At 46.1% G+C, this 22,185-nt stretch overlaps 1 long non-coding RNA gene and 2 other non-coding genes across 3 annotated transcripts; 2 read left to right on the top strand and 1 right to left on the bottom strand.

Annotated features, from left to right (window-relative positions):
- The first annotated feature begins 848 nt into the window (after positions 1 to 848).
- Positions 849 to 12,027, top strand: LOC129499464 (uncharacterized). Its single transcript, XR_008662386.1, has 4 exons — positions 849 to 882; positions 9,397 to 9,556; positions 9,639 to 9,724; positions 11,317 to 12,027. It is a non-coding gene; the product is annotated as an uncharacterized LOC129499464 (long non-coding RNA).
- A 1,997-nt stretch (positions 12,028 to 14,024) lies between these two features.
- Positions 14,025 to 14,188, bottom strand: LOC129499575 (U1 spliceosomal RNA). The gene has a single exon (XR_008662401.1). It is a non-coding gene; the product is annotated as a U1 spliceosomal RNA (small nuclear RNA).
- Positions 14,189 to 19,224: 5,036 nt separating this feature from the next.
- On the top strand, positions 19,225 to 19,388 carry LOC129499607 (U1 spliceosomal RNA). The gene has a single exon (XR_008662427.1). It is a non-coding gene; the product is annotated as a U1 spliceosomal RNA (small nuclear RNA).
- Positions 19,389 to 22,185: the final 2,797 nt, after the last annotated feature.

Raw genomic sequence — 22,185 nt, 5'->3', positions numbered from 1 at the left:
GTTAATGTTTTGACTATGTTTCTGGTTGTTCTCAGTAGGAAGGCTGCTTTGAATGACCTAGTCTTCCATTGTCAGCCTTTATCACTTTATTTTTTTTAGGACAGGGGGAGTGGTAAAGGGAGGGGTAGAGAGAATCTTAGGCGGGCTACACACGCAGCATGGAGCCCAACTCAGGCTTGATCTCACAACCCTGAGATCATGACCTGAGCTGAAATCCAGAGTTGGACGTTTAACCTACTGAGCCACCCAGGCGTCCCAGCCTTCATCACTTTAAAATCATGTGTCCACATCGTTGAAATGGGTAACAAGAGAGAAATATAAGTCATACCGAAAGATATTAAAAGTCATAGCCAAGAACTTGAGTCAAATATAGAGTCCTTCCGTAATTTCAGTCATCTTATCTGATCTCATTCTTTTTTCTGTACATTTTTTGTCAGAGTCACAAAGAAAAGGAATAGGATAGTGGAAAGAGGAAGGCAGGGAACCTTAGGTGGAATAAGAATGGATACTGTGGTTATTTATTACTTTAAATTTTTTATAGTAGTTAAAGAAAACATTGGCTGTAGAACATGTACTAATTCAATGCCTAATTTTCCCCCTTTGTCAGAAAATAGAAGTATGAGTGTCTGCCAATGAGGACCTCAAGCTTTCCGACCTTTTTTTTTTTTTTTTAGTTATGATAGTCACAGAGAGAGAGAGAGAGGCAGAGACACAGGCAGAGGGAGAAGCAGGCTCCATGCACTGGGAGCCCGATGTGGGATTCAATCCCGGGTCTCCAGGATCGCGCCCTGGGCCAAAGGCAGGCGCCAAACCGCTGCGCCACCCAGGGATCCCTTTCTGACCTTTTATAAATATTACTTAAGAGAATCTCAAGCTGCTAAGGTAATTTGATTCTTCATTATTTTTACAAAAATCCATCTCATTAGAGGTTGTTAGACTTAAGATTGTTAATGATTATCTTTTAAATTTGATTTTCAAGTGTGAATTTTTGTCCTCCTTTTATAAATTGTTGGTCACTGAACCCCACATAAGTCTCCTCTATAAACTTATCACATAGAATAATCTAGAACTTTTTCTTTTTTGTTAACTTGGTATAGTCATTCAATTAAAATGCCGACAAAACAAAAAGTAAACCCCCAAATAACAGTCTATATAGCTGAAGGATTCCTAAGTCCTCTATTGAAGGTGAGAGAGCCATAAAACCAGGATATGTTTTATTTTAAGGCAAGTCACATTTCCCTTTGGAAGTCTGTGTGCAAGATTAAAACGCTTACTAATCAAAACAATGTTACACAGAAGCATCTTTAAAGCACTGAAAATGTAGTGGCCCAGATATTCTAAGTTCAGGGCACCTCAGTGGCTCAGTCCATTAAGTGTCTGCCTTTGGCTCAGGTCATGATCCCAGGTCCTTGGATCAAACCGCATGTCAGGCTCCCTCCCTGCTCAGTGGGAAGCCTGCTTCTCCCTCTCCCTCTGCCTCTCCCCCAGCTTCTGCTCTCTCACAAAAAAATAAATAAAATCTTTAGGGAAAAAAAAAGATATTCTAAACTCATTGTTAATTTATGAATCGATATATTCTACAGAAAATTCCCATGTGATCAGTGGTGCTTTATAACGGTTTTTCATTCCTTATCAAATTATAAATAACCCTTGGGGACTTGGCTGGCTTAGTTGGTAGAGCATGCAACTCTTGAGGGATCTCAGGATCCCTCAGTTCAAGCCCCACATTGAACACAGAGCTTACTTTATTTTTTATTTTTTTAAGATTTTATTTATTTATTCGTGAGAGACAGACATAGGAAGAGGGAGAAGCAGACTCCCTGCAGGGCGCCTACAACAGGATTCCATCCCAGCCCCCCCCCATCACCCCATCACACCCAGAGCCAAAGGCAGATGCTAAACCAGTGAGCCACCAGGTGCCTCCACAGAGTTTATTAAATATATATATATATGCTGGTCCAGTCAGAGAGCATATGATTCTTGATCTCAGGGTCATGAGTTCAATCCCTATGTTGAGTGTAGAGATTACTTAAATAAATAACCATAAAGTATAAATAACCCTTTTGTTTATTAAGATTGTGTCTATTCGGGATCCCTGGGTGGCCAGCGGTTTGGCGCCTGCCTTTGGCCCAGGGCGCGGTCCTGGAGACCCGGGATCAAATCCCACGTCAGGCTCCCCGTGCATGGAGCCTGCTTCTCCCTCTGCCTGTGTCTCTGCCTCTCTCTCTCTCTGTGTGTGTGACTATCATAAATTTTAAAAATAATAATAATAAAAATAAATAAATAAAAAGATTGTGTCTATTCATGAGAAAGACAGAGACAGGCAGACACACAGGCAGAGGGAGAAGCAGGCTCCCCGTGGGGAGCCCGATGCGGGACTTGATCCCCAGACTCTATCCTGGGACTTGAGGCTCACGCCCTGAGCTGAAGGCAGACACTCAACCACTGAGCCACCCAGGTGTCCCTGAATAACTCTTTTAACTTTGAGGACTTAGGTACTTGCAAAAATACTGTCCATATCAGATTATAAACCATTCACATGTGTGGGCAGGGATAAAATGAATTACTTACTTTGAGGACTTTAAATTCATTATTTTATTATAGTACGTAGTTGCTAAGGCATACTTTTTAGAACATGGCTTTAAAAATAAATGCAGGGCAGCCCTGGTGGCTCAGCGGTTTAGCGCCGTCAGCCCAGGGCACAATCCCGGAGACCCGGTATCGAGTCCCAGTCCCACATCGGGCTCCCTGCATGGAGCCTACTTCTCTCTCTGCCTCTGTGTGTGTGTCTCATGAATAAATAAATAAAATCTTTTAAATAAAGATTAATTAATTAACTAATTAGACGTAAATGCAGGGACGCCAGGGTGACTCAGCAGTTAAGCATCTGCCTCCCTCTCTCTTGGTTTCTCTCACAATATTAATAAATAAAATCTTTAAAAATAAAAATAAAAGTAATTCCAAATTTTTTAGTGACCACAGGAAATAACTGAAATTTAATTGCAATAATTAAAACTACAGGGTGGCCTAGGTGGCTCAGCAGTTGAGCATCTGCCTTCAGCGCAGGGTGTGATCCCGGTCGGGGGATCGAGTCCTGCATCAGGTCGCTGCGAGGCGACTGCTTCTTCCTCTGTCTATGTCTCTGTCCCTCTCTGTGTGTCTCATGAATAAACAAATAAAATCTTAAAAAAAATTAAAACTACGTACAGCAGAGAGAGTATAGGAATCGATGGCAGTGTGATAGCATTGTATGGTGTCAGATGGTAGCTGTACTTGTGGTGAGCATAGCATAACATACAGAGTTGTCAGATCACTGTTGCACACTTAAAACTAATGTAATACTGTGTGTCAGCTCTACTTGAACATGAGTGAGTGAGTAAAATCTCAAGCATATTCCATGCTGAGCACAAAGACTCTAAAGACCCATTTTTAAAAGGCACCTCAGGGGGCACCTGGGTGGCTCAGTCAGCTGACTGTCTGCCTTCAGCTCAGGTCACGGTTGATAGAGCATGCAACTCTTGATCTCAGGGTCCATGAGTTCAAGCCCCACGCGGCGCTCCCTGCTCGGTGGGGAGTCTGCTTCTCCCTCTCTTTAGGGGCACCTGGGTGACTCGGTTGGTTGGGTGTCTGCCTTGGCCTGGGATGTGGTGCTGCAGTCCTGGGATGGAGCCCTGCATTGGGCTCTCTGCTCACTGGGGAGCCTGCTCCTCCCTCCCACTTGTGCTTTCTCTCACTCTGTCAAATGAATAAATAAAATCTTTAAAAACTAATAAAAATAAAAGTGGGTCTTTAGGGGCGCCTGGGTGGTGCAGTAAGTTAAGCATGTAACTCTTGGTTTCAGCTTAGGTCATGATCTCGGGATAATGAAATCGAGCCCTGCATCGAGCTCCAAGCTCAACGTGGAGTCTGCTTGAGATCCTCTCTCTCTCTCCCTCTGCCGTCGCCCCTCATGCACTCTTATTTCTCTCAAATAAATAAATCTTAAACAAACAAACAAGGGTCTTTAGTGGGGAAAAGAAAGATAAGGGCACCTGGCTGGTTCAGTCAGTGGAGCATGCAACTCTTGATCTCAGAGTTGAGAGTTTGAGAATCTTGAAAAATAAATAAAAATTAAAAATGGTTCAGCTCAGGAGTGCCTGGGTGGCTTAGTTGGTTAAGCATCTGCCTTGCGCTCAGGTCATGGTCCCGGGGTCCTGGGATTGAGCCCCCATCAGGCTGCCTGCTCAGCAAGGACTCTGCTTCTCCCTGTCCCTGTCCCTCTCCCCCTCTCCCCTGCTCATGCTCTGTCGCTTGCTCTCTGTCTCCCAAGTCAATAAATAAAATCTTAAAAAATAAGAATAAAGGGGATCCCTGGGTGGCGCAGTGGTTTAGCGCCGGTCTTTGGCCCAGGGCGCGATCCTGGAGACCCGGGATCGAATCCCACGTCAGGCTCCCGGTGCATGGAGCCTGCTTCTCCCTCTGCCTGTGTCTCTGCCTCTCTCTCTCTCTCTGTGAGTGTCATAAATTAAAAAAAAAAAAAAATTGAAAAAAAATTGAAAAAAAAAAAGAATAAAATAAATAAAATAACGTGTCCCTGGCCCATTTTTAAATTGGGTTGTTCCTTTTCCTACTGTTGAATTTAAGTCATTTTTTTTGTTTTCTTTTTTTTTTATATTTATTTATTTATGATAGTCACACAGAGAGATAGTCTCACAGAGAGAGAGAGATGCAGACACAGGCAGAGGGAGAAGCAGGCTCCATGCACTGGCAGCCCGACGTGGGATTCAATCCGGGGTCTCCAGTATCGCGCCCTGGGCCAAAGGCAGGCGCCAAACCTCTGCGCCACCTAGGGATCCCTGTTTTTGTTTTCTATATTTGAGATAGCGGTCCTTTCTCAGATACATCTCTTGTAAATACTTTCTCTTGGTCTGTGACTTGTCTTCTCATTCTCTTGATAGTGTCTTTGGTAGAGGAGACGTTTTTTTATTTTAATGAAACTTACCTTATAATTATTTCTTTCATACATCATGCCTTTAGTATTATATCTAAAAAGTCTTCACCAAACCCAACATGTTCTCTTATGTTACCTTTTAGGGGTTTTATAGGTTTACATTTAGAGCTAGAATCCGTTTTGAGTTAATTTTTGTAAAGGGCGTACGGTCTGTGTGTAAATTCACTTCTCCGTGTGTGGATGTCCAGCTTGCCCAGCACCTTTTGTTGAAGACTGTATTATCTGCATGGTATTGCTCCTGTTCCTTTGCCAAAGAATAAATAGGTAACTGTATCTGGTTCTGGGCTCTCTGTCCTGTCTGTTGACTTACGTGTCTGTTCTGTCACCAGTCCCACACTGCCTAGACGGTAGCTGTATAGTCGGGCTTCAAGTACATACGTCGGTCCTCTGACTTTGTTGTTCTCCTTCAATATGTTGATGATTATTGTTTGCCTTTTGCCTCCCTACACTTGAGAATCTGTTCACCAAGATCCTCAAAATAATTTGCTGGGATTTTGATTGGGATTAGTTAAACCTATAGATCAAGTTGGAAAGAACTGATGTTGACAGTGTTGAGTCTGCATATTCATGATCATGGAATAGCTCTCTGCTTACTTATTAGCTCTTCCTTGATTTCTTTTATCAGGGTTTTGTCGTTTTGGCAGCAGGCAGCAGAAGATGCAACTCCTTCTGTCCATGGGTCCTGCCCCTACACTTGAGTTTTGTAGTTTTCCTCAAGTTGACTTTGTATTTATTTTGTTAGATTAATTCCTAGGCGTTTCATTTCTGGGGTGCTAATGTAAACATGTTCTTAATTTCAAATTCCACTTGTTCGTTGGTGGTATATAAGAAAACCATGGATTTTTGTGTATTAATGTTGTATTCTACAACCTTTTCATACTCCTTCCTTAGTTCCAGCGGGTTTTGTTGCCTTTTACAAATTTCTACGTAGACAAGTCATGTTATCTGTGAATAAATACAGTTTTATTTCTTCCTTCCCGATCTATATACTTCCTATTTCCTTATCACATTAGCTGGGCTTCCAGTATGATGTTGAGAAGGAGTGATGAGAGGGAACATGCATTATTACTGATATCAGTGGGCGAGCCTCCAGTTTCTCACCATTCAGTGTGATGGTAGCTATAGGGTTTTTGGTAGATGTTCCTTATCCAGTCGAGGAAGCACTTTATATTTTCTAGTGTGCGGAAACAGTTGCTTTTCTTTAAAGGACAGAAACTTTTTTTTTTTTTTTTAGGACAGCTGTCAATTGATTTTTTTTTCTAAGATTTTATTTATTTATTTATTTATTTATTTATTTATTTATTTGAGAGAGCTCAGGCACGAGTTCGAGCTGGGGAAGGAACAGAGGAAGGGGGAACAAGCAGACCCCCTGCTGAGCAGGGGACCCCCCCCATGTGGGGCTTAATCGCAGGACCCCAGGTTCATGACCTAAGCGGAAGGCAGACGAACTGAGACACCAAGGCCCCCCAGTCAATTGATTCCTAACAAAAGTATTAAGACAATTTAGTGGGGAAAAGAATAGACTTTTCAACAAATGGTAGTACTGTGTCAGCTGCATAGTCACATGAAAATAAAGTTAGACCCATTCCTCATACTGTGTATAAAAATTTGCTCAAGATTAATCAAAGACCTAACTGTAACGGCTAAAACTTTAACATTTTTAGAAGAAAACATAAATGTAAATCTTTGTGACCTTTGATTAGATGTTGGTTTCTCAGATACACCCGGAACACAGTAACCAAAGGAAAAAAAGAATAAATTGGACAAACCTTATTAAAATTAAAAACGTCTGTGTGTCACAGTACACTATGAAGAGAAGTGGAGGGGATCCCTGGGTGGTGCAGCGGTTTGGCGCCTGCCTTTGGCCCAGGGCGCGATCCTGGAGACCCGGGATCGAGTCCCACGTTGGGCTCCCGGTGCATGGAGCCTGTTTCTCCCTCTGCCTGTGTCTCTGCCTCTCTCTCTCTCTCTGTATGACTATCGTAAATAAAATAAAAATTTAAAAAAAAAGAAGAAGAGAAGTGGAAAGACAACCCGTAGACTGGGAGAAAATATTTACAAGTCATATGAGTCCCTAATAAGCAGCTGAGATCCAGAGAATGTAGAGAACTAGTCTTCTCGATAAAAAGACAAATAGCCCAGTTAACAACTAGGCAGAGGACTTGAATCAACCTCTCTCCAAAGAAAATATACAAATGGCTAATGAATACATAAAAAGACGCTTCTTCGTCAGGGAAATGCAAGTCAAAACCACGGCAAAAGTTGCTGGGTCAATGGGTAGAGCATGCGACTCTTGATCTTGGAATTGTCAGTAGTAGAGATGGCTTAACAAATATAATCTTTAAAAACAAAACAAAACCACAGCAAGATACCACTTCACACCCACTAGGTGGCTTTAATCGAAAAGACAGATAAGGGTTGCCAAGGACGTGGAGAAATTAGAACCCTCATACAGCGTCAGTGGAAATAGAAAATGGGGAGTGCCTGGTTGGCTCAGTGGGTTAATAAGCATCTGCCTTCGGCTCAAGGCAGATCTCAGGATCCTGGGATCGAGGCCTGTGTTGGGCTCTCTCTGCTCGGTGGATAGTCTGCTTCTCCCTCTCCCTCTGCCCCTCTCCGCCCCCCGCTCATGCTCCCTGTCTCTCTCTCTCCCCGCCCCCCTCAGATGAATAAATAAAATGTTATAAAAAAGCAAGCAAGCAAGTAAGCGTGCACCATAAAATGGTACAGCTGCTTTAGAAAACAGTCTGGCAGTTTCTCCAGAGGTTCAACATAGAGTTACCAAATGACCCAGCAATTCCACTCCTAAGTAATGAGATATGAAAGAGAAAGGAAAACACGTTCACACAAAAACTTGCACAAATATTCACAACAGCATTATTCATAATAGGCAAAACATGGTAACAAACCAAATGTCTATCAACTCATAAGTCAATGTGGTATTTCCATATAATGAAATATTATTTAGCAATAAAAAGGGAGGAAGTACTGGTTCACACAATAACATGAAAGAATTTGAAAGTTTGGGGATCCCTGGGTGGCGCAGCGGTTTGGCGCCTGCCTTTGGCTCAGGGCGCGATCCTGGAGACCCGGGATCAAATCCCATATCGGGTTCCCGGTGCATGGAGCCTGCTTCTCCCTCTGCCTATGTCTCTGCCTCTCTCTCTCTGTGTCACTATCATAAGTAAATAAAAATTAAAAAAAAAAAAAAAAAAGAATTTGAAACTTTATGCTAAGTAAAGAAAGCCAGGCAGAAAAGGCCCCATATTATAGGATTCCCTTTTTTTTTTTTTAAATGAAATGTCCACAATAGGCAAATCTAAGAAAGCAGATTAGTGGTTGTGGGGGGCGGTGGGGTCGGGGGGAGGACGGTGGTGTGAGAGGAAATGAAGAATGACTACTGATGGATAGGTTTCCCTTTGGGTTACAGAATTGTTCTTAGACTGATTGCAGTGTTGGTTGTACAATTCTGGTTGTGCAACTAAAAACTGTTAAGGGGTGCCTGGGTGGCTCTATCGGTTAAGCGTCTGCCTTTGGCTCGGGTCATGATCCCAGAGACCAGGGATAAGCCCCACTTGTTGCTCCCTGCTCAGTAGAGTCTGTTTCTCCTTCTCCCTCTGCGTTCCCGGCCCCACCCGCGCTCATGCGGGATTCTCTTCCGCAAATAAATAAAATGTTCAAATTTCAAAAAAAACGAGACGCCTGGGTGGCTGAGCGGTTAAGCGTCTGCCCTCGGCCCAGGGCGTGATCCTGGAGGCCCGGGATCGAGTCCCGCATCGGGCTCCCCGCATGGAGCCCGCTTGTCCCTCTGCCTGTGTGTCTCTCATGAATAAATAATAAAATATTTTTATTTTTTTTAAATTTATTTAAATTTATTTACGATAGTCATACAGAGAGAGAGAGAGAGAGGCAGAGACACAGGCAGAGGGAGAAACAGGCTCCATGCACCGGGAGCCCGACGTGGGATTCGATCCCGGGTCTCCAGGATCGCGCCCTGGGCCAAAGGCAGGCGCCAAACCGCTGCGCCACCCAGGGATCCCAATAAAATATTTTTAAAAAGATTTTCAAATTTTTTTTATTCATGAGAGATGGGGCGGGGGGCTGGGTGCTGCGGGCAAAGACATAGGCAGAGGGAGAAGCAGGCTCCGTGCAGGGAGCCCGATGCGGGACTCGATCCTGGGACCCCGGGATCACCACCTGAGCCTACGGAAGACGCTCAACCACTGAGCCATCCAGGTGCCTCATAGGTGAATTTCTCTCGGTAAAGCTGTTATAAAAACCATCTAGAAGAGTAACTGGCATGTGCGGTATCCATGGTTGAAGTATTCCCTCTGCTGATGATGGGGTGGCGGGGTAACTATTAGAAACATGCAGCGTGTATTACTGGGAAGCATTCTGTTTTATAGGATCTCCTCTATCGAAGATCTAGGTCACTAGTGGATTATGAAAATGCAAATAAAGCACTGGATAAAGCAAGAGCAAAAAATAAAGATGTCCTGCAGGCTGAAACATCCCAACAGTTATGTTGTCAGAAATTTGAAAAAATATCTGAATCTGCAAAACAAGGTACTGTTGTTAGCTTACCGTTTGATCCTGAAGTATACTTCAAGCTATTCTATAAAATTAATCTCATTTCTTTTGTTCACAGAACTTATAGATTTTAAGACAAGAAGAGTTGCCGCGTTCAGAAAAAACTTAGTGGAACTGGCAGAGTTAGAACTGAAGCATGCAAAGGTTAGTGTCACATTGAAGGCTTGATAATTTAAATGACTTCTAATTTAGGAATGAGTCAGTTACAGGGTGCCCGGCCAGCTCATTGGCCTCTTGAGTTTGAGCCCCATGTTGGGCGTAAAGGTTAGGAAGGAAGGATGGAAGGAAGGAAGGAAGGAAGGAAGGAAGGAAGGAAGGAAGGAAGGAAGGAAAAAGAAAGAAAGAGAGAAAAGAAAAGAAAGAAAGAAGAAAAGAAAAAGAAAGAGAAAGTTCATTGTGGAATTGTTAATAATTCTTTAATGACCTTTTCCTTCTTCCTACAGGCATACACAAATAAGTATTTCTGAATTAGAATTCATAATAATTGGAATTATACTTTTTGAAGATTATTTTACTACTTCAAAATAATTCTGATTTAGAAAATAAACATCCTTCTTCCGGGGTTTTTCTGTAGCGTTTGTTTCCTTCACATCGAGCCCTTTCTTGTAGTTAATATAAAGATACAGCTTCGGGGACACCTGGGTGGTTCAGTTGGTTGAGCGCCCAACTCTCGCTTTGGGGTCAGGTGGTGGTCTTGGAGTTGTGGGCTCCAGGCTCAGCATGGAGTCCACTTGAGATTCTTTCTCCCTCTCCTCCGACCGCTCCCACTCGTTCTCTCTCTCTCTCTCTCTCTCTCTCTCTCTCTCTCTCAAATAACCACTTTTTAAAAAAGGATAAAGTTTGGCCCAAACCTTATAGTGATTTTAAAACTAAAGAATCTTAGAATTGAGAGGGACGTGGGCGCCGGAGTGGCTCAGTGGTCGAGCGTCTGCCTTTGGCTCAGGTCGCCATCCCGGGGTCCTTGGATCGAGTCCTATATCGGGCTCCCCACGGGGAGCCTGCTTCTCCCTCTGCCTGTGTCCCTGCCTACTCTCTGTGTCTCTTGTGAATAAATAAATAAAATTTTTAAAAGAGCCAGAGAGAGAGAGAATTGAGAGGGATTTTACAGAGCACCTAATTTAAACAAGAATATCTGCAGTTTCTCCAAACGGACAGCTCTGCGAGACTCTAGGACCTAGGATGGAAACCAGTATCGTGTTTTGATTAGCTAAAAAAATAAATCACTTTTTTTTAAGATTTTATTTAAGAAAATAAAAAAAATAAATTTTTTTTAAAAAAATTTATTTATTTATTCATGAGAGACACAGAGAGGCAGAGACATAGGCAGAGGGAGAAGCAGGCTCCTGGTCTGGGACGCTAGCCCAGATGGACGCTAGCCCTGTCCATCCAGGGGCCCCGCCCCAGTCAATAAATCTTAAAAAAAAAAAAAAGAAAGAAAAGAAAAGAAAATGTTCAGTAGTTTCACTTGGACACAAAGAGCACCTCTTCTCTCTCAGTAGATCATGCCAGGTAATCCAAAACAGTAATATTGGTGTACGTGGACATTTACTGAAGCATCTGGTTCTGTGGAAAATATTGTACGTGAAACAGGTTAAATAAATAGTTTTAGGTCTTTAAACAGTTACTTCCATACAAGAAGCAGTTGTTTTCCAAATCCGGTTATCTTCGTGTAGCGTGCTGTGACTTTTCGGTCCGGTTCTTCTGGGCTTCGTAACTTTCTCTCCTTTCCTGTTTAGGGTAACCTACAGTTGCTGCAGAACTGCTTGGCAGTGTTAAACGGAGACACATAAGCCGCACTCCACCTTCGGCTAAAAAGGGCTGCCTTCCTTCAGATTTTATTTTTGTTTTCTGAATGATATTAAAGCATTTACTGCTCACCGGGAAGAAAAGAAACAGCCGACAAAGTGCATCTACTCTCCTTTTTTCTGAGAAACAATGGAGCGGAGCCGTCCATGGGTTCTGCCGATCTGTGGGGGGACACTGCCCCCCTGTACCCGAATGCTCCCTGGGACAGCCGTGGGTCACCTCGCGCTCCTCCTCTTCCAAAGCCCAGAGTTCAGTCTTTTCCTTAAGTAGCCTCCGTAGCTGTGTTTATTTTATGCGTAGTATTCCTTACGGCTGCCAGCCTCGTTTACGTTTAAGTACTTTCTGAAGTTTAACCCTTTTGAAGATACATTGTTCAAACAAGGGCAAGATTGCCGGCCGTCACCTTCTTTTGAATTTTGTTCTCAAAAGACATTGTGTACCACCTTAGTTCATCCATGTATCCTGGTAAAGCATCGTAATCAGACTTGTTTTTAATTGATGAACATTTCTTAGAAGTTTTGGGACAGACTTTATGTAATCTTTATAAGTATGATTTCTGATGAAGAGCAAATGCATTAGTATGTTTGCCTTAAACTTGTAGACTAAACCAACTATTATCAAATAAAAAGTGATAACAGTGATAGTTTTTTTTAACTCTGTGGTCATTGTATCACTCTAAAATTTGGAGTAGCTGTAACCCGTCTACTCCTTTGTTATGCTTTACAGTACAGGTCCTACGTTTTCTTTTCTTCTTTTTCTTAAAATGGCATATTGAACCAAGTTCACCAGTCCCTTTACAAGAGGACGAGCTGCTTTCCTGTGTGCGCTTTTTTGCATTTCATAGAAGATGGAATTGGGCAGAGGCAGGTTAGAAACAGCCATTTCTAAAATACGGGAGCAGACAAAATAAATGGTCTGTTACGGTTTCGTGAATTCCGTCTCCATCTAGCTCAGCTAAGGAACCACGCGACGTGCCATTGAGCCACTTGATAGTCATTCTGGTGTGTAAATCGGTACGTAGAGAGGAAGAGTGCTCTAGGGAACAGCACTTGTCGGTGGGGGCACAGTTGGAATAAAAAGGATACTGATTGTCAGTGATTACGAATATCATTGGCCTTTTGGATGTAGATTAACATCCCGTCATTTCTCCTTTAAAATTAGGTTGTATGGTTTGTTTGTTTGTTTGTTTGTTTTCTTTTTCACTGTCTAACTTTTCCTCCAGTTGGAAGCCACAGGTATGGCTGTGGGTGGGTTCCTCGTTTACATTTTCCCAGACCCTGTTTGTAGGCCTTAAGGGTAGTCGCCATGATTCCAGCCTCGCGTGTTCTCTTGCCTTACTGGTGTGCCCTTTAATGTCTCTCTCGCTGAGGTGGTTCCCTGATGCCGTTTGAGCCTGATTTTTCTGTTGCCTGAGAAATCTCTGTGTTTTTTCCTCCCCCACGTCTCCTTCACTGGTGAAAATATGCCCATGCGATGCTCTCCGGTGGGTGAACGTGGGACAGAGAGCCCTAGCTTCCGGATTCGGGTGCGGTCCCTTCCCCGGCTGCCCTTGTGGCCTGAGGCGGGTTGGCTTGACCTGTGTCTGCCTCATTTTCTCTACTACAAAGGACATACTGACCTACCTCACAGGGGTGTTGTGAGGATGAATAAACATTGGTACAGTGCTTTGGAAATGTGAAGATGCTGTGTAAATGCTAAGAAACAGCAAGTACAGGGCGGAAAGCTACGTACGACGTTCCACGTGGCCCTCAGCTACTCTGTACCGAGGAGGTCTTTTTGGAGGAAAGGGGTAGGAGAGTGCTAACATGCATCCTTGGTCCCTGGGTCACATTCTTACAGTGTGTGTTGGGGTGGGTTAGACTGCAAGCAGCAGCACGTACGTATTAGAGCAGGGGGGGCGGGGGGGGCTTGATGAATACGTATAGATGAGTTGACCACACTGTCCCAGGGCCTTCTCACAAAACACAGATAAGAACAAAGGTCACTCCCTCAAGGGCCTACTTTAGGAAAGATTCTACTTGGTACCTCCAGACCGACCGAAGCATTCCATACTTCACCGCTGCTAGTTGCCGCTTTAAGAAAACCAAGGTTTCACGGCTCCCGTGCTGGGGCATTCATTACACGTTTGTTGGCCCCCGTCCGTGCCCCTGGGGGACGCGAAGGAGAAACAAGAGGATGCCCCGTGGCCACCCTGCACGGGTGGTAGAGAGTTTCCGGCGGGTGACTGCTGACCCTCTGAGAGGAAAGGAGCGACCTAGGCACTGGGAATAAACCGGGATGGGAACGGTGGGATGGGAAGCAGGGGAACGCGGTTCGCGGGTGAGAGCGGAAAATGAAAACTAAAGAAATTGCAAGAGAGTGGGGGGAAGGCTCCGAAGCGCGGCCGACATGCCGGACAAAAGGGAAAACTCGAGCCTTAAGCCGTGGGCAGAAGGCCGTAGACAGCGGACCGGGGCTCGCGGCTGCCCGGGCGGGCGCACAACGCAGAGAACACGGCGACGCGCCCAGACTCAAGGTAAGAACGCGGAACGACGGCAAAAGCGGAGCCATAAGAACGCGGAACGACGGCAAAAGCAGAGCCGTAAGAACCCGAAAGCCACAAAGAGCACAACCGAGCTGCTGTTGAACACCCAGATGCCAGGGGAAAGCGCGAACGCAGTCCCCCACTACCACAAATTATGCAGTCGAGTTTCCCACATTTGGGGAAATCGCAGGGGTCAGCACATCCGGAGTGCAATGGATAAGCCTCGCCCTGGGAAAACCACCTTCGTGATCATGGTATCTCCCCTGCCAGGTAAGTATGAGTTGCTCCCCACCCCGACGCACACACCCTCGCGCTCGCCCCACTCCTTACACACGGTCACTTCACGCCCGCCGCCTCCGCACCCCGGCTCCCCGCGCCACCCCCCGCTGACACCGGTGCCCACCCCACGCACCGCCTCCGGCGCCTTTGTCTCGCCCCACGCGGGCCCCGCGGGCCCCGGCGCTGCCGGACCAGCGGCCTCTGCGCGCCTGCTCATCTGCATACGCCACGCCCCTGTCCCGCGGTTCTCTGGCTTGTGTTTGGCGCCCTGCACATAAAAATAGACGACAAGGCGGGATCTGCTCTGATTTTTTTTTTTTTTTAAGCGAAAATAAGCGTTAGTTTATAGTTCCGGTTTTTGATTTTTGGTGTTTTGTTTTGTTTTGTTTTGTTTTGTTTTGTTTTCAAGTAACCTCTACACCCAGTGTGGGGGCTTGAGCTCTGCCTCCTAGTCGCCTGCTGTACTCTGAGCCAGCCAGGCTCCCCACACGCCAGGTTGTAGTTTAAGACCAGACTGAGGCGTTTGACACTCTCATTATCTTTTTCTAACCTTTTGCCACTGAGAAATAGTCTTTTGGACAGTCATCCCTCCATGGGTGTCTACTTTTTCTTTGGCTGACCTGCGGCTTCCAGCAGGTGAGGGCAGGTTTCCTTGACCTGTACGTTTCTCTGGGGATGACACGCTAACTATGTTACGTAAAAAAAAAATAAAATAAAATAAAATAAACTCGGGATCCCTGGGTGGCTCAGCGGTTTGGCGCCTGCCTTCGGCCCAGGGCGTGATCCCGGAGTCCTGGGATCAAGTCCTGGGATCAAATCCCTCATCCGGCTTCCTGCATGGAGACTGCTTCTCCTTCTGCCTGTGCGTCTGCCTCTCATGAATAAATAAATAAAATCTTAAAAATATATATATATATATATAACTCCAAAAACATATATATATAACTCCAAAAACATATATATATAACTCCAAAAACATATATAATATGCTACCGTTTGTCTAGGGAAAATGTGAAAACAAGAAAAGTATACAGTCTTTCAAAAAGACAATAATAAACCAGAACTGATGACAGTTGGGGCGGGGTGAATAGAAAGAGTGATGAGTGATGCTTTACTGAGCGTACCTTCTTTGTGAATTCTGATTTGGGGAACTCTATCAATGCTTTACCTGTATTTTTAAATTGCAGGGCGGAAATCCCTAAAATTGCATATAAGCACGACTGAAACAAACTGTCTCACGAGTAGTATAAACCCCACTGAAATAGGAAAAAAAAATAAAAAATAACCTAGTGAAATGACTTTTGGACACAGTACACTGACTATAAACATCTCATAAACACCTTGTCCAGAGACAAGAACTGCAGAGGTTTGTAGTTCATAGCTATGTCTGTGGAACAATTCTGTAACAATGTTGCATGTATTGTAGGCTTAAGCTAATGAGTAAATGGAGATTGGGGAGTCAAGGTTCTCACTGCCAGAGAAAACAGATCCAAATAGGAGGTGGTGGAATCCCTGTGTGTAAAACTGAAAGTGGAAATTGACGGTATTGGGATGGGCTCATTTCTTTTAATAGAATTAATATAACAGGTACGGGTATACATACATACATACATACATACATACATACATATGGTTTTTTTTCTTTCTTTCTTTTTTACCTCTATCCACCAAAGGGGACTAGAAGGAAAGACAGCATTCAGCTTACCTCCTACCAGGATCTTGCTTTCTAAATGCCATTCTCCACTAAAAAGAACCAGGCCGGGCAGCCTGGGTGGCTCAGCGGTTTAGCGCCTGCCTTCGGCCCAGGGCGTGAATCTGGAGTCCCGGGATCGGGTCCCTCATCGGGCTGCCTGCATGGAGCCTGCTTCCCCCTCTGCCTGGGTCTCTGCCTATCTCTCTCTCTCTCTCTCTCTCTCTCTCTCTCTTTCTCTGTGTGTGTGTGTCTCAAGAATAAATAAATAAAATCTTAAAAAAATAAAAATTAAAAAGTATATAAAAAATTAAAAGAACCAGTCCTCTGGAAAAGTAGATTTTTTTCAGGAGTCAAGAAAGGTACAAAGTGACCCAGGAACATCTCGTGCCAGAAGATAAAGAAATGCTCCAATAATCGTATGGACGTGTCAAAGGACACAGCAGCCACGCTGCACTTGATCTTAGCCAAGAGGCCGAGAAGTGATTCACAGTAGCCACCCTGAACCGACTTTCAAAGGCCCAATCTGATAACATCTGAACATCAAAATAAATTTAAAAACAGTTATTGGTTACAAACAACTGAATGAAATAACCACCATGAGTTCATATGGATGGTACACAGGGAAGGAGGCAAAGTTCCTCCGTACACTGCAACGCCAACTAATAAATGGAGAATGAATGATGGAATTAGAAGATCAACATTTGTCAATTAGAACGCAAGAGTCCTCAAAGGACGCTAAAACTATTGTGTTAGGGGTGCCTGGGTGGCTTGGTCGGTTTAACGTTCCCACTCTGTTTCGGCTCAGGTCATGATTTCGGGGGTCCTGAGATCAAGCGCCCCGCCCCCACTGGCTCAGGCACTCAGAGGGAAGTTGGCTTGAAGATGCTTTTTCTCTGCCCCTCCCTCCACTTGCTTGGGCCCCCCCAAGCAGACTGCCCGAGTGCGGAGTCTGATGCGGGGCCAGATCCTAGGACCGGTGAGATCCTGACCTGAGCTGAAACCAAGAGTCAGACAGACACCTAACCCACGGAGCCACCCAGACGCCCCTAAGCGATCAACGTTAATACCACCAATAATTGAACAAACTCGCTTCCTGGGCCTCCGAAGGTGGTGCCCAGAGGAGCACACCGTATTAATTTGCTAGATCTGCCATCATAAAAAAAGCTACCACAAAGCGGGTAGCTTCCAAGAACACAGTTGTGTTCTCCTACGGTTCTGGAAGCTACAGGTCCAAAAGCAAGGTGCCAGTAGGACCATGCTCTCTGAGTCTTTGAGTAGAGTCTTTCCTTGCTACTTCCTAGCTTCTGGCGGTCACGGTCAATCCTCGGCTTGCAGCTACATCACTACAATCCCTGCTTCTGTCATCACATCGTGTTCCGTTTGCAAGTATCTTTACCTGGCGTTTTCCTCTCATAAGGAAAACAGTCACACTGGATTAGGGCCTACTCTAGTGACCTCGCCTTAACCTGATGGTACTTGCAAAGATCCTTTTTCCAAATAAGGTCACATTCATAGGTACCGGGCCTTAGGACTTCAACATTTTTGGGGGAAGGACGTGAGCCAACACAACATCATTTATGTACTGTGGGTATCAAAAATACATACCCGGATATACTTACGAGGAAACATAGGACGACTCAAAAATTGAAGGATATTCTACAAAATAACTGGCCTGTAGTCTTCAGAAATGCCTGCAAGATGAAACGTAAAGAATTACCTGGGAGCTATCTCATAGTAAAGTCGGTTAAAGAGACCTGACAACTGGGCTCCCTGCTCAGCAGGGAGTCTCCTCCTCCCCCTCCCCCTGCTCCTCCCCCCCCCCCCCCCGCTTGTGCATGTGCACTAGATAGTATTTATTTGACAGAGAGAGAGAGAGAGAGAGAGAGAGGAGAGGGAGGGAGGGAGAAGCAGACTCCCTGCAGAGCAACGAGCCCTATGTGGGGCTCCATCCTAGGACTCTGGGATCGTGACCTGATCCGAATACAAATACATGTTAAACTGACTGAGCCACCCCTCAAATACATAAAATCTTGAGGGGGGGAGGCGGGGTGACAACTGAATGCAATGCACGATTTTGAATTTTCCTCTGCTGTAAAGGACATTATTGGGACAATTGATGGAAGTGAAATCATGCCTGTAGAGGAATAATATTGTATCAATGTGAATTCCTTCATTTAGAAAATGTTCCCTTTTTTCAACCCAACAGGATGCTATGCTACATTTCCTCGGATCTTTATGCTGCCAGAACCTCAGGGAAGCCTTTGCTGACCGTCTCTTGCCTTGCTCTGCTCCGGAGCAGCAATTATCCAGGGACACAAACAATTCAATCATCTTGCTCATATCGGGAGAGGATATTCATATTTACCTCCACTCGATACCCAGAAAGGATCTTCTCGTATACAAGAGGAAAGGACAAGTGTGGGCAGTGTGAAAGAGGTAACCTAACCCGGCAGGATGGAAGTGGGACATTTCTGTTCATTAGATTTCGGGAGACCGTTCAACACTCCTCCCCAGCCCAACATCTACTCTGTGAAGGGACTCCTTGCCCTGCCTGGGGTCCTGTTCAAAGGTTCCTTTCCTTGTTGCAAGATTAGGTTACTACATAATCTGAAAGGTCATAATCAGGGGTAAAAGAATTTTTTTTTTAAAGATCTTATTTGTTCATTCACGAGAGACGCAGAGGCAGAGGCAGAGGCAGAAGCAGGCTCCCCACGAGGAGTTCCATGCTGGACTGGATTCTGGGACCCCGAGATCACGCCCTGAGCCCAAGGCAGGCGCTAAACTGCTGAGCCAACCGGGCGGCCCGGGTAAACCAAATGTCATGTTAAATCGGTGACAAAACTCTCATCTTGGTATGTAACGTTTAGACAGACGACTGTCTGTTGCGTATTGCGTGTAATCTTTGCGGAAAGGAAGGCGAGACCGAACCCCAGCCCTGAGCCGCCACCACCACTCCCGCGGGGCTCCAGCGGACCCCGCCTTCCTTCTCGGGTCTCCGATCCGGGTGCCGCCTCCCGGCCGCCCGACCCCCTGCCCTCCAGGTGTCCGCCGCCGCCGCGGCCAAAGACTGGGGACTGGGGGGGGGGGGGGGGGAAACGTCACGACGGAGGCGTGGCGTATGCAGATGAGCAGGCGCGCAGAGGCCGCTGGTTCCGGCAGCGCCGGGGCCCGCGGGGCCCGCGTGGGGCGAGACAAAGGCGCCGGAGGCGGTGCGTGGGGTGGGCACCGGTGTCAGCGGGGGTGGCGCGGGGAGCCGGGGTGCGGAGGCGGCGGGCGTGAAGTGACCGTGTGTAAGGAGTGGGGCGAGCGCGAGGGTGTGTGCGTCGGGGTGGGGAGCAACTCATACTTACCTGGCAGGGGAGATACCATGATCACGAAGGTGGTTTTCCCAGGGCGAGGCTTATCCATTGCACTCCGGATGTGCTGACCCCTGCGATTTCCCCAAATGTGGGAAACTCGACTGCATAATTTGTGGTAGTGGGGGACTGCGTTCGCGCTTTCCCCTGGTAATTCCGGTCCCTAAAATCAGACCTTGCTACTAGCTGCGTGCGCGTCGGAGGGCTCGCGCATCGTTTCTCGATCCTTCTCGTTGTTTCGAGTTATCCTTGGAGCCTTTGCGCCCTCCCCGTGTTGTCCTTGTGACCACCCAGGAAGGTGCTCGCTTTCGGTTGTGTCTGTATCTGGCGAAGAACTTCTTTACTCGGGGTGTCTGGGTGGTTAAGCGGTGACCGGGTCTGCCTCGACCCACGGCCTGACTCTGGACTCCTGGACTCCGGGATTGAAAGCCACATCGGGCTCCCAGCACGGACGGAGCCCGCCTCTCTCTGGGTTCCTCAACAATAAAGAAATAATATCCTTTAGGAAAAAGAAAGAACTCCTTTCTTTCAGTGTTTTCGGTATCTTTGAAAAGACTCACATAGTAAGAGGCAAGTCGCTTTCAGCAAACCTCCTGTGGGTTTCTTTGCTTTTTTAAGATCTTATTTACTTATTCATGAAAGACAAACCGAGAGAGGGGCAGGCTCCATGCCGGGAGCCCGACGCGGGACTCGATTCCAGGACTCCAGGATCAAGACCTGGGCTGAAGGCGGCGCTAAACCGCTGAGCCACCTGGGCTGCCCTGCTCCTGTGTTCTAAACCCAAACCAGGAGAACGCGTTTTCTTTCTTTTTAAGATTTTCATTTATTCTTGAGAGAGAGAGAGAGAGACAGAGACACAGGCAATGGGAGGAGCAGGCGCCATGCAGGGAGCCCGATGTGGGACTCGATCCCGGGACTCCAGGATCTCGCCTGGGCCGAAGGCAGGCGCTAAGTCACTGAGCCACCCGAGCTGCCTTTTCTTTTCTCTTTTCTTCTTCTCTTCTCTTCTCTTCTCTTCTCTTCTCTTCTCTTCTCTTCTCTTCTCTTCTCTTTTCTTTTCTTCTTCTTCTTCTTCTTCTTCTTCTTCTTCTTCTTCTTCTTCTTCTTCCTTTCTCCTCCTCCTTCTCCTCTTCTTCTTTCTTCTTTTTTTAAGATTTTTATTTGAGAATCCTTTTTCAACTCAACACTTCTTCCTGCCCATCTTCTTTCCTGCAGAATTATTATCAAGGCTTTATCAAAACCTTCATTAGTGTGGTCCAGTGACCATCAGTCTCAGAAGCGTCACCTGCCACCCTGGGGGCATGCTTAAGAATGCAGCATCTTAGGGACTCCTAGCTGGCACACTGGGTTAAGCCTCAGACTCTTGATACCAGCTCAGGTCGTGATCTCAGGGTCTCAGTGGAACCTGCGTAACTTTCTCCCTCTCCCTCACCCTCTGCCGCTCCCCCTGCCCCAAAGGATGCGGCATCTTAGGCTTCACCTTTGCACAACTCACCAAATCATAATCGCCAGTTTAACAGGAGTCCCAGTTGATTCTATACACATTGACGTGTGAGAAGCACGGATCTAACACAGTGTATATTTGGGTTTTCTAACTTTACCCACTGGGACCTAACTTCCCTGAGGGCAGGCATTCTTGCTTATTTTGTTGGCTCTTCCATTCATACTTGGCTGGAATAGCGCATGGCTGTGTAATGGGCTTTTAATATACTTCATGAATTCACTTACTGATCTCAGGCTTTAAAAAGTAGATTCCAACCATGTTCCAGATTCTAGCTCTGAGTCCAGGTAAGATTAATAACACTGTATCCTTCCTACAGAGAAATCACAGAGTTGGAAACACTCACTCCTTGGTCATTTTCAACAGTAGTGTCTTTGAAGGTCATTTGCTTGGGCCCCTCCACGAGAGCTGTGAAAAAAACAGCGGGGAGGATCCGCTGGTCTACACCATCAGCCCCCAACCTAGTCTCCTTCACCCCCTTCTCGCTTTGGAAGAATGGGAGGGATCATCTTACAGACATCAGAAAAAGGTAAGTCAGGGGTATGCGCCTTAACTGCTCTCACATGCCTGCCTCCTGCTCGTGCATTGCTTCACCCTGGGTCAAGCTGTAGGGGAGCCAGAGCCTTATTTTGATCCTTCCGGGTCTCCAGCAGGCCCTTAGAATTAAATGGACAAAAAAGCAGAATAACAGGAGGAAAGCACACGGGGTTTTACGTGTACATAGAGGACCACATAGTAAAATGAAGACCCAAAGAAGTGGCTGGGTGGTTCTCCAAGGAGCCCTGGTCCCTTTTGCTTTTTATTTTATTTGTTTGAAGACCAAGATCTGGTGCTTAATGTTCACGGATACTGGTGTGTCATTGCATCGCCAGTTTAACAAGGCTCCGCACCTATGTTACATCCATTGTTATCATTGTCTTATCCTGCCTTGGCCGGTGGGAAGCCTTTCAAACTGGCTCTGGTGTGCTTGACACGCCCACATCAGTCATTGTACATTTCTTTACTTTTTGACACAGCTACACGTTCCGGGCTTGACGAGGCCCATCGAGACCCAGCCGTGGGGGCCCTTCTGGTGGCTTGGCTCCTTTGCCCCTCCTTTGGCCACCGACTTGGATTCCTTTGACAGAGGTGGCCACCACCTGGAATAGGTCAAGATTCTTTGGATCTCCTGGAGAGGCCCTGCACTCAAAGGAAGAAGGAGAGAACACCAGTGCCCAGATGGGACTCCTTGCCCCGGCTCCATGTGTTTTTAACACACGGTTCAGATCCCATCTAGTGTGTGCCACCCAAGACCACTCACCCACCCTACGCAGGTCCCACAGAGGCACAGCAGGCCGCATCTGCATAGCCTTCCCTTGACTGAGTGTGCCGCCACGCCACCCCTGCACCCTCAAGGACGGGGCGGGGGAGGGAGTACCTTGGAAGCCGCCCACTGCTCTCCATGAC

Source organism: Nyctereutes procyonoides, unplaced genomic scaffold (genome assembly GCF_905146905.1).
Source record: "Nyctereutes procyonoides isolate TBG_1078 unplaced genomic scaffold, NYPRO_anot_genome, whole genome shotgun sequence".
NCBI lineage: Eukaryota > Metazoa > Chordata > Mammalia > Carnivora > Canidae > Nyctereutes > Nyctereutes procyonoides.
This window is presented reverse-complemented; position numbering and strand designations above follow the sequence as displayed.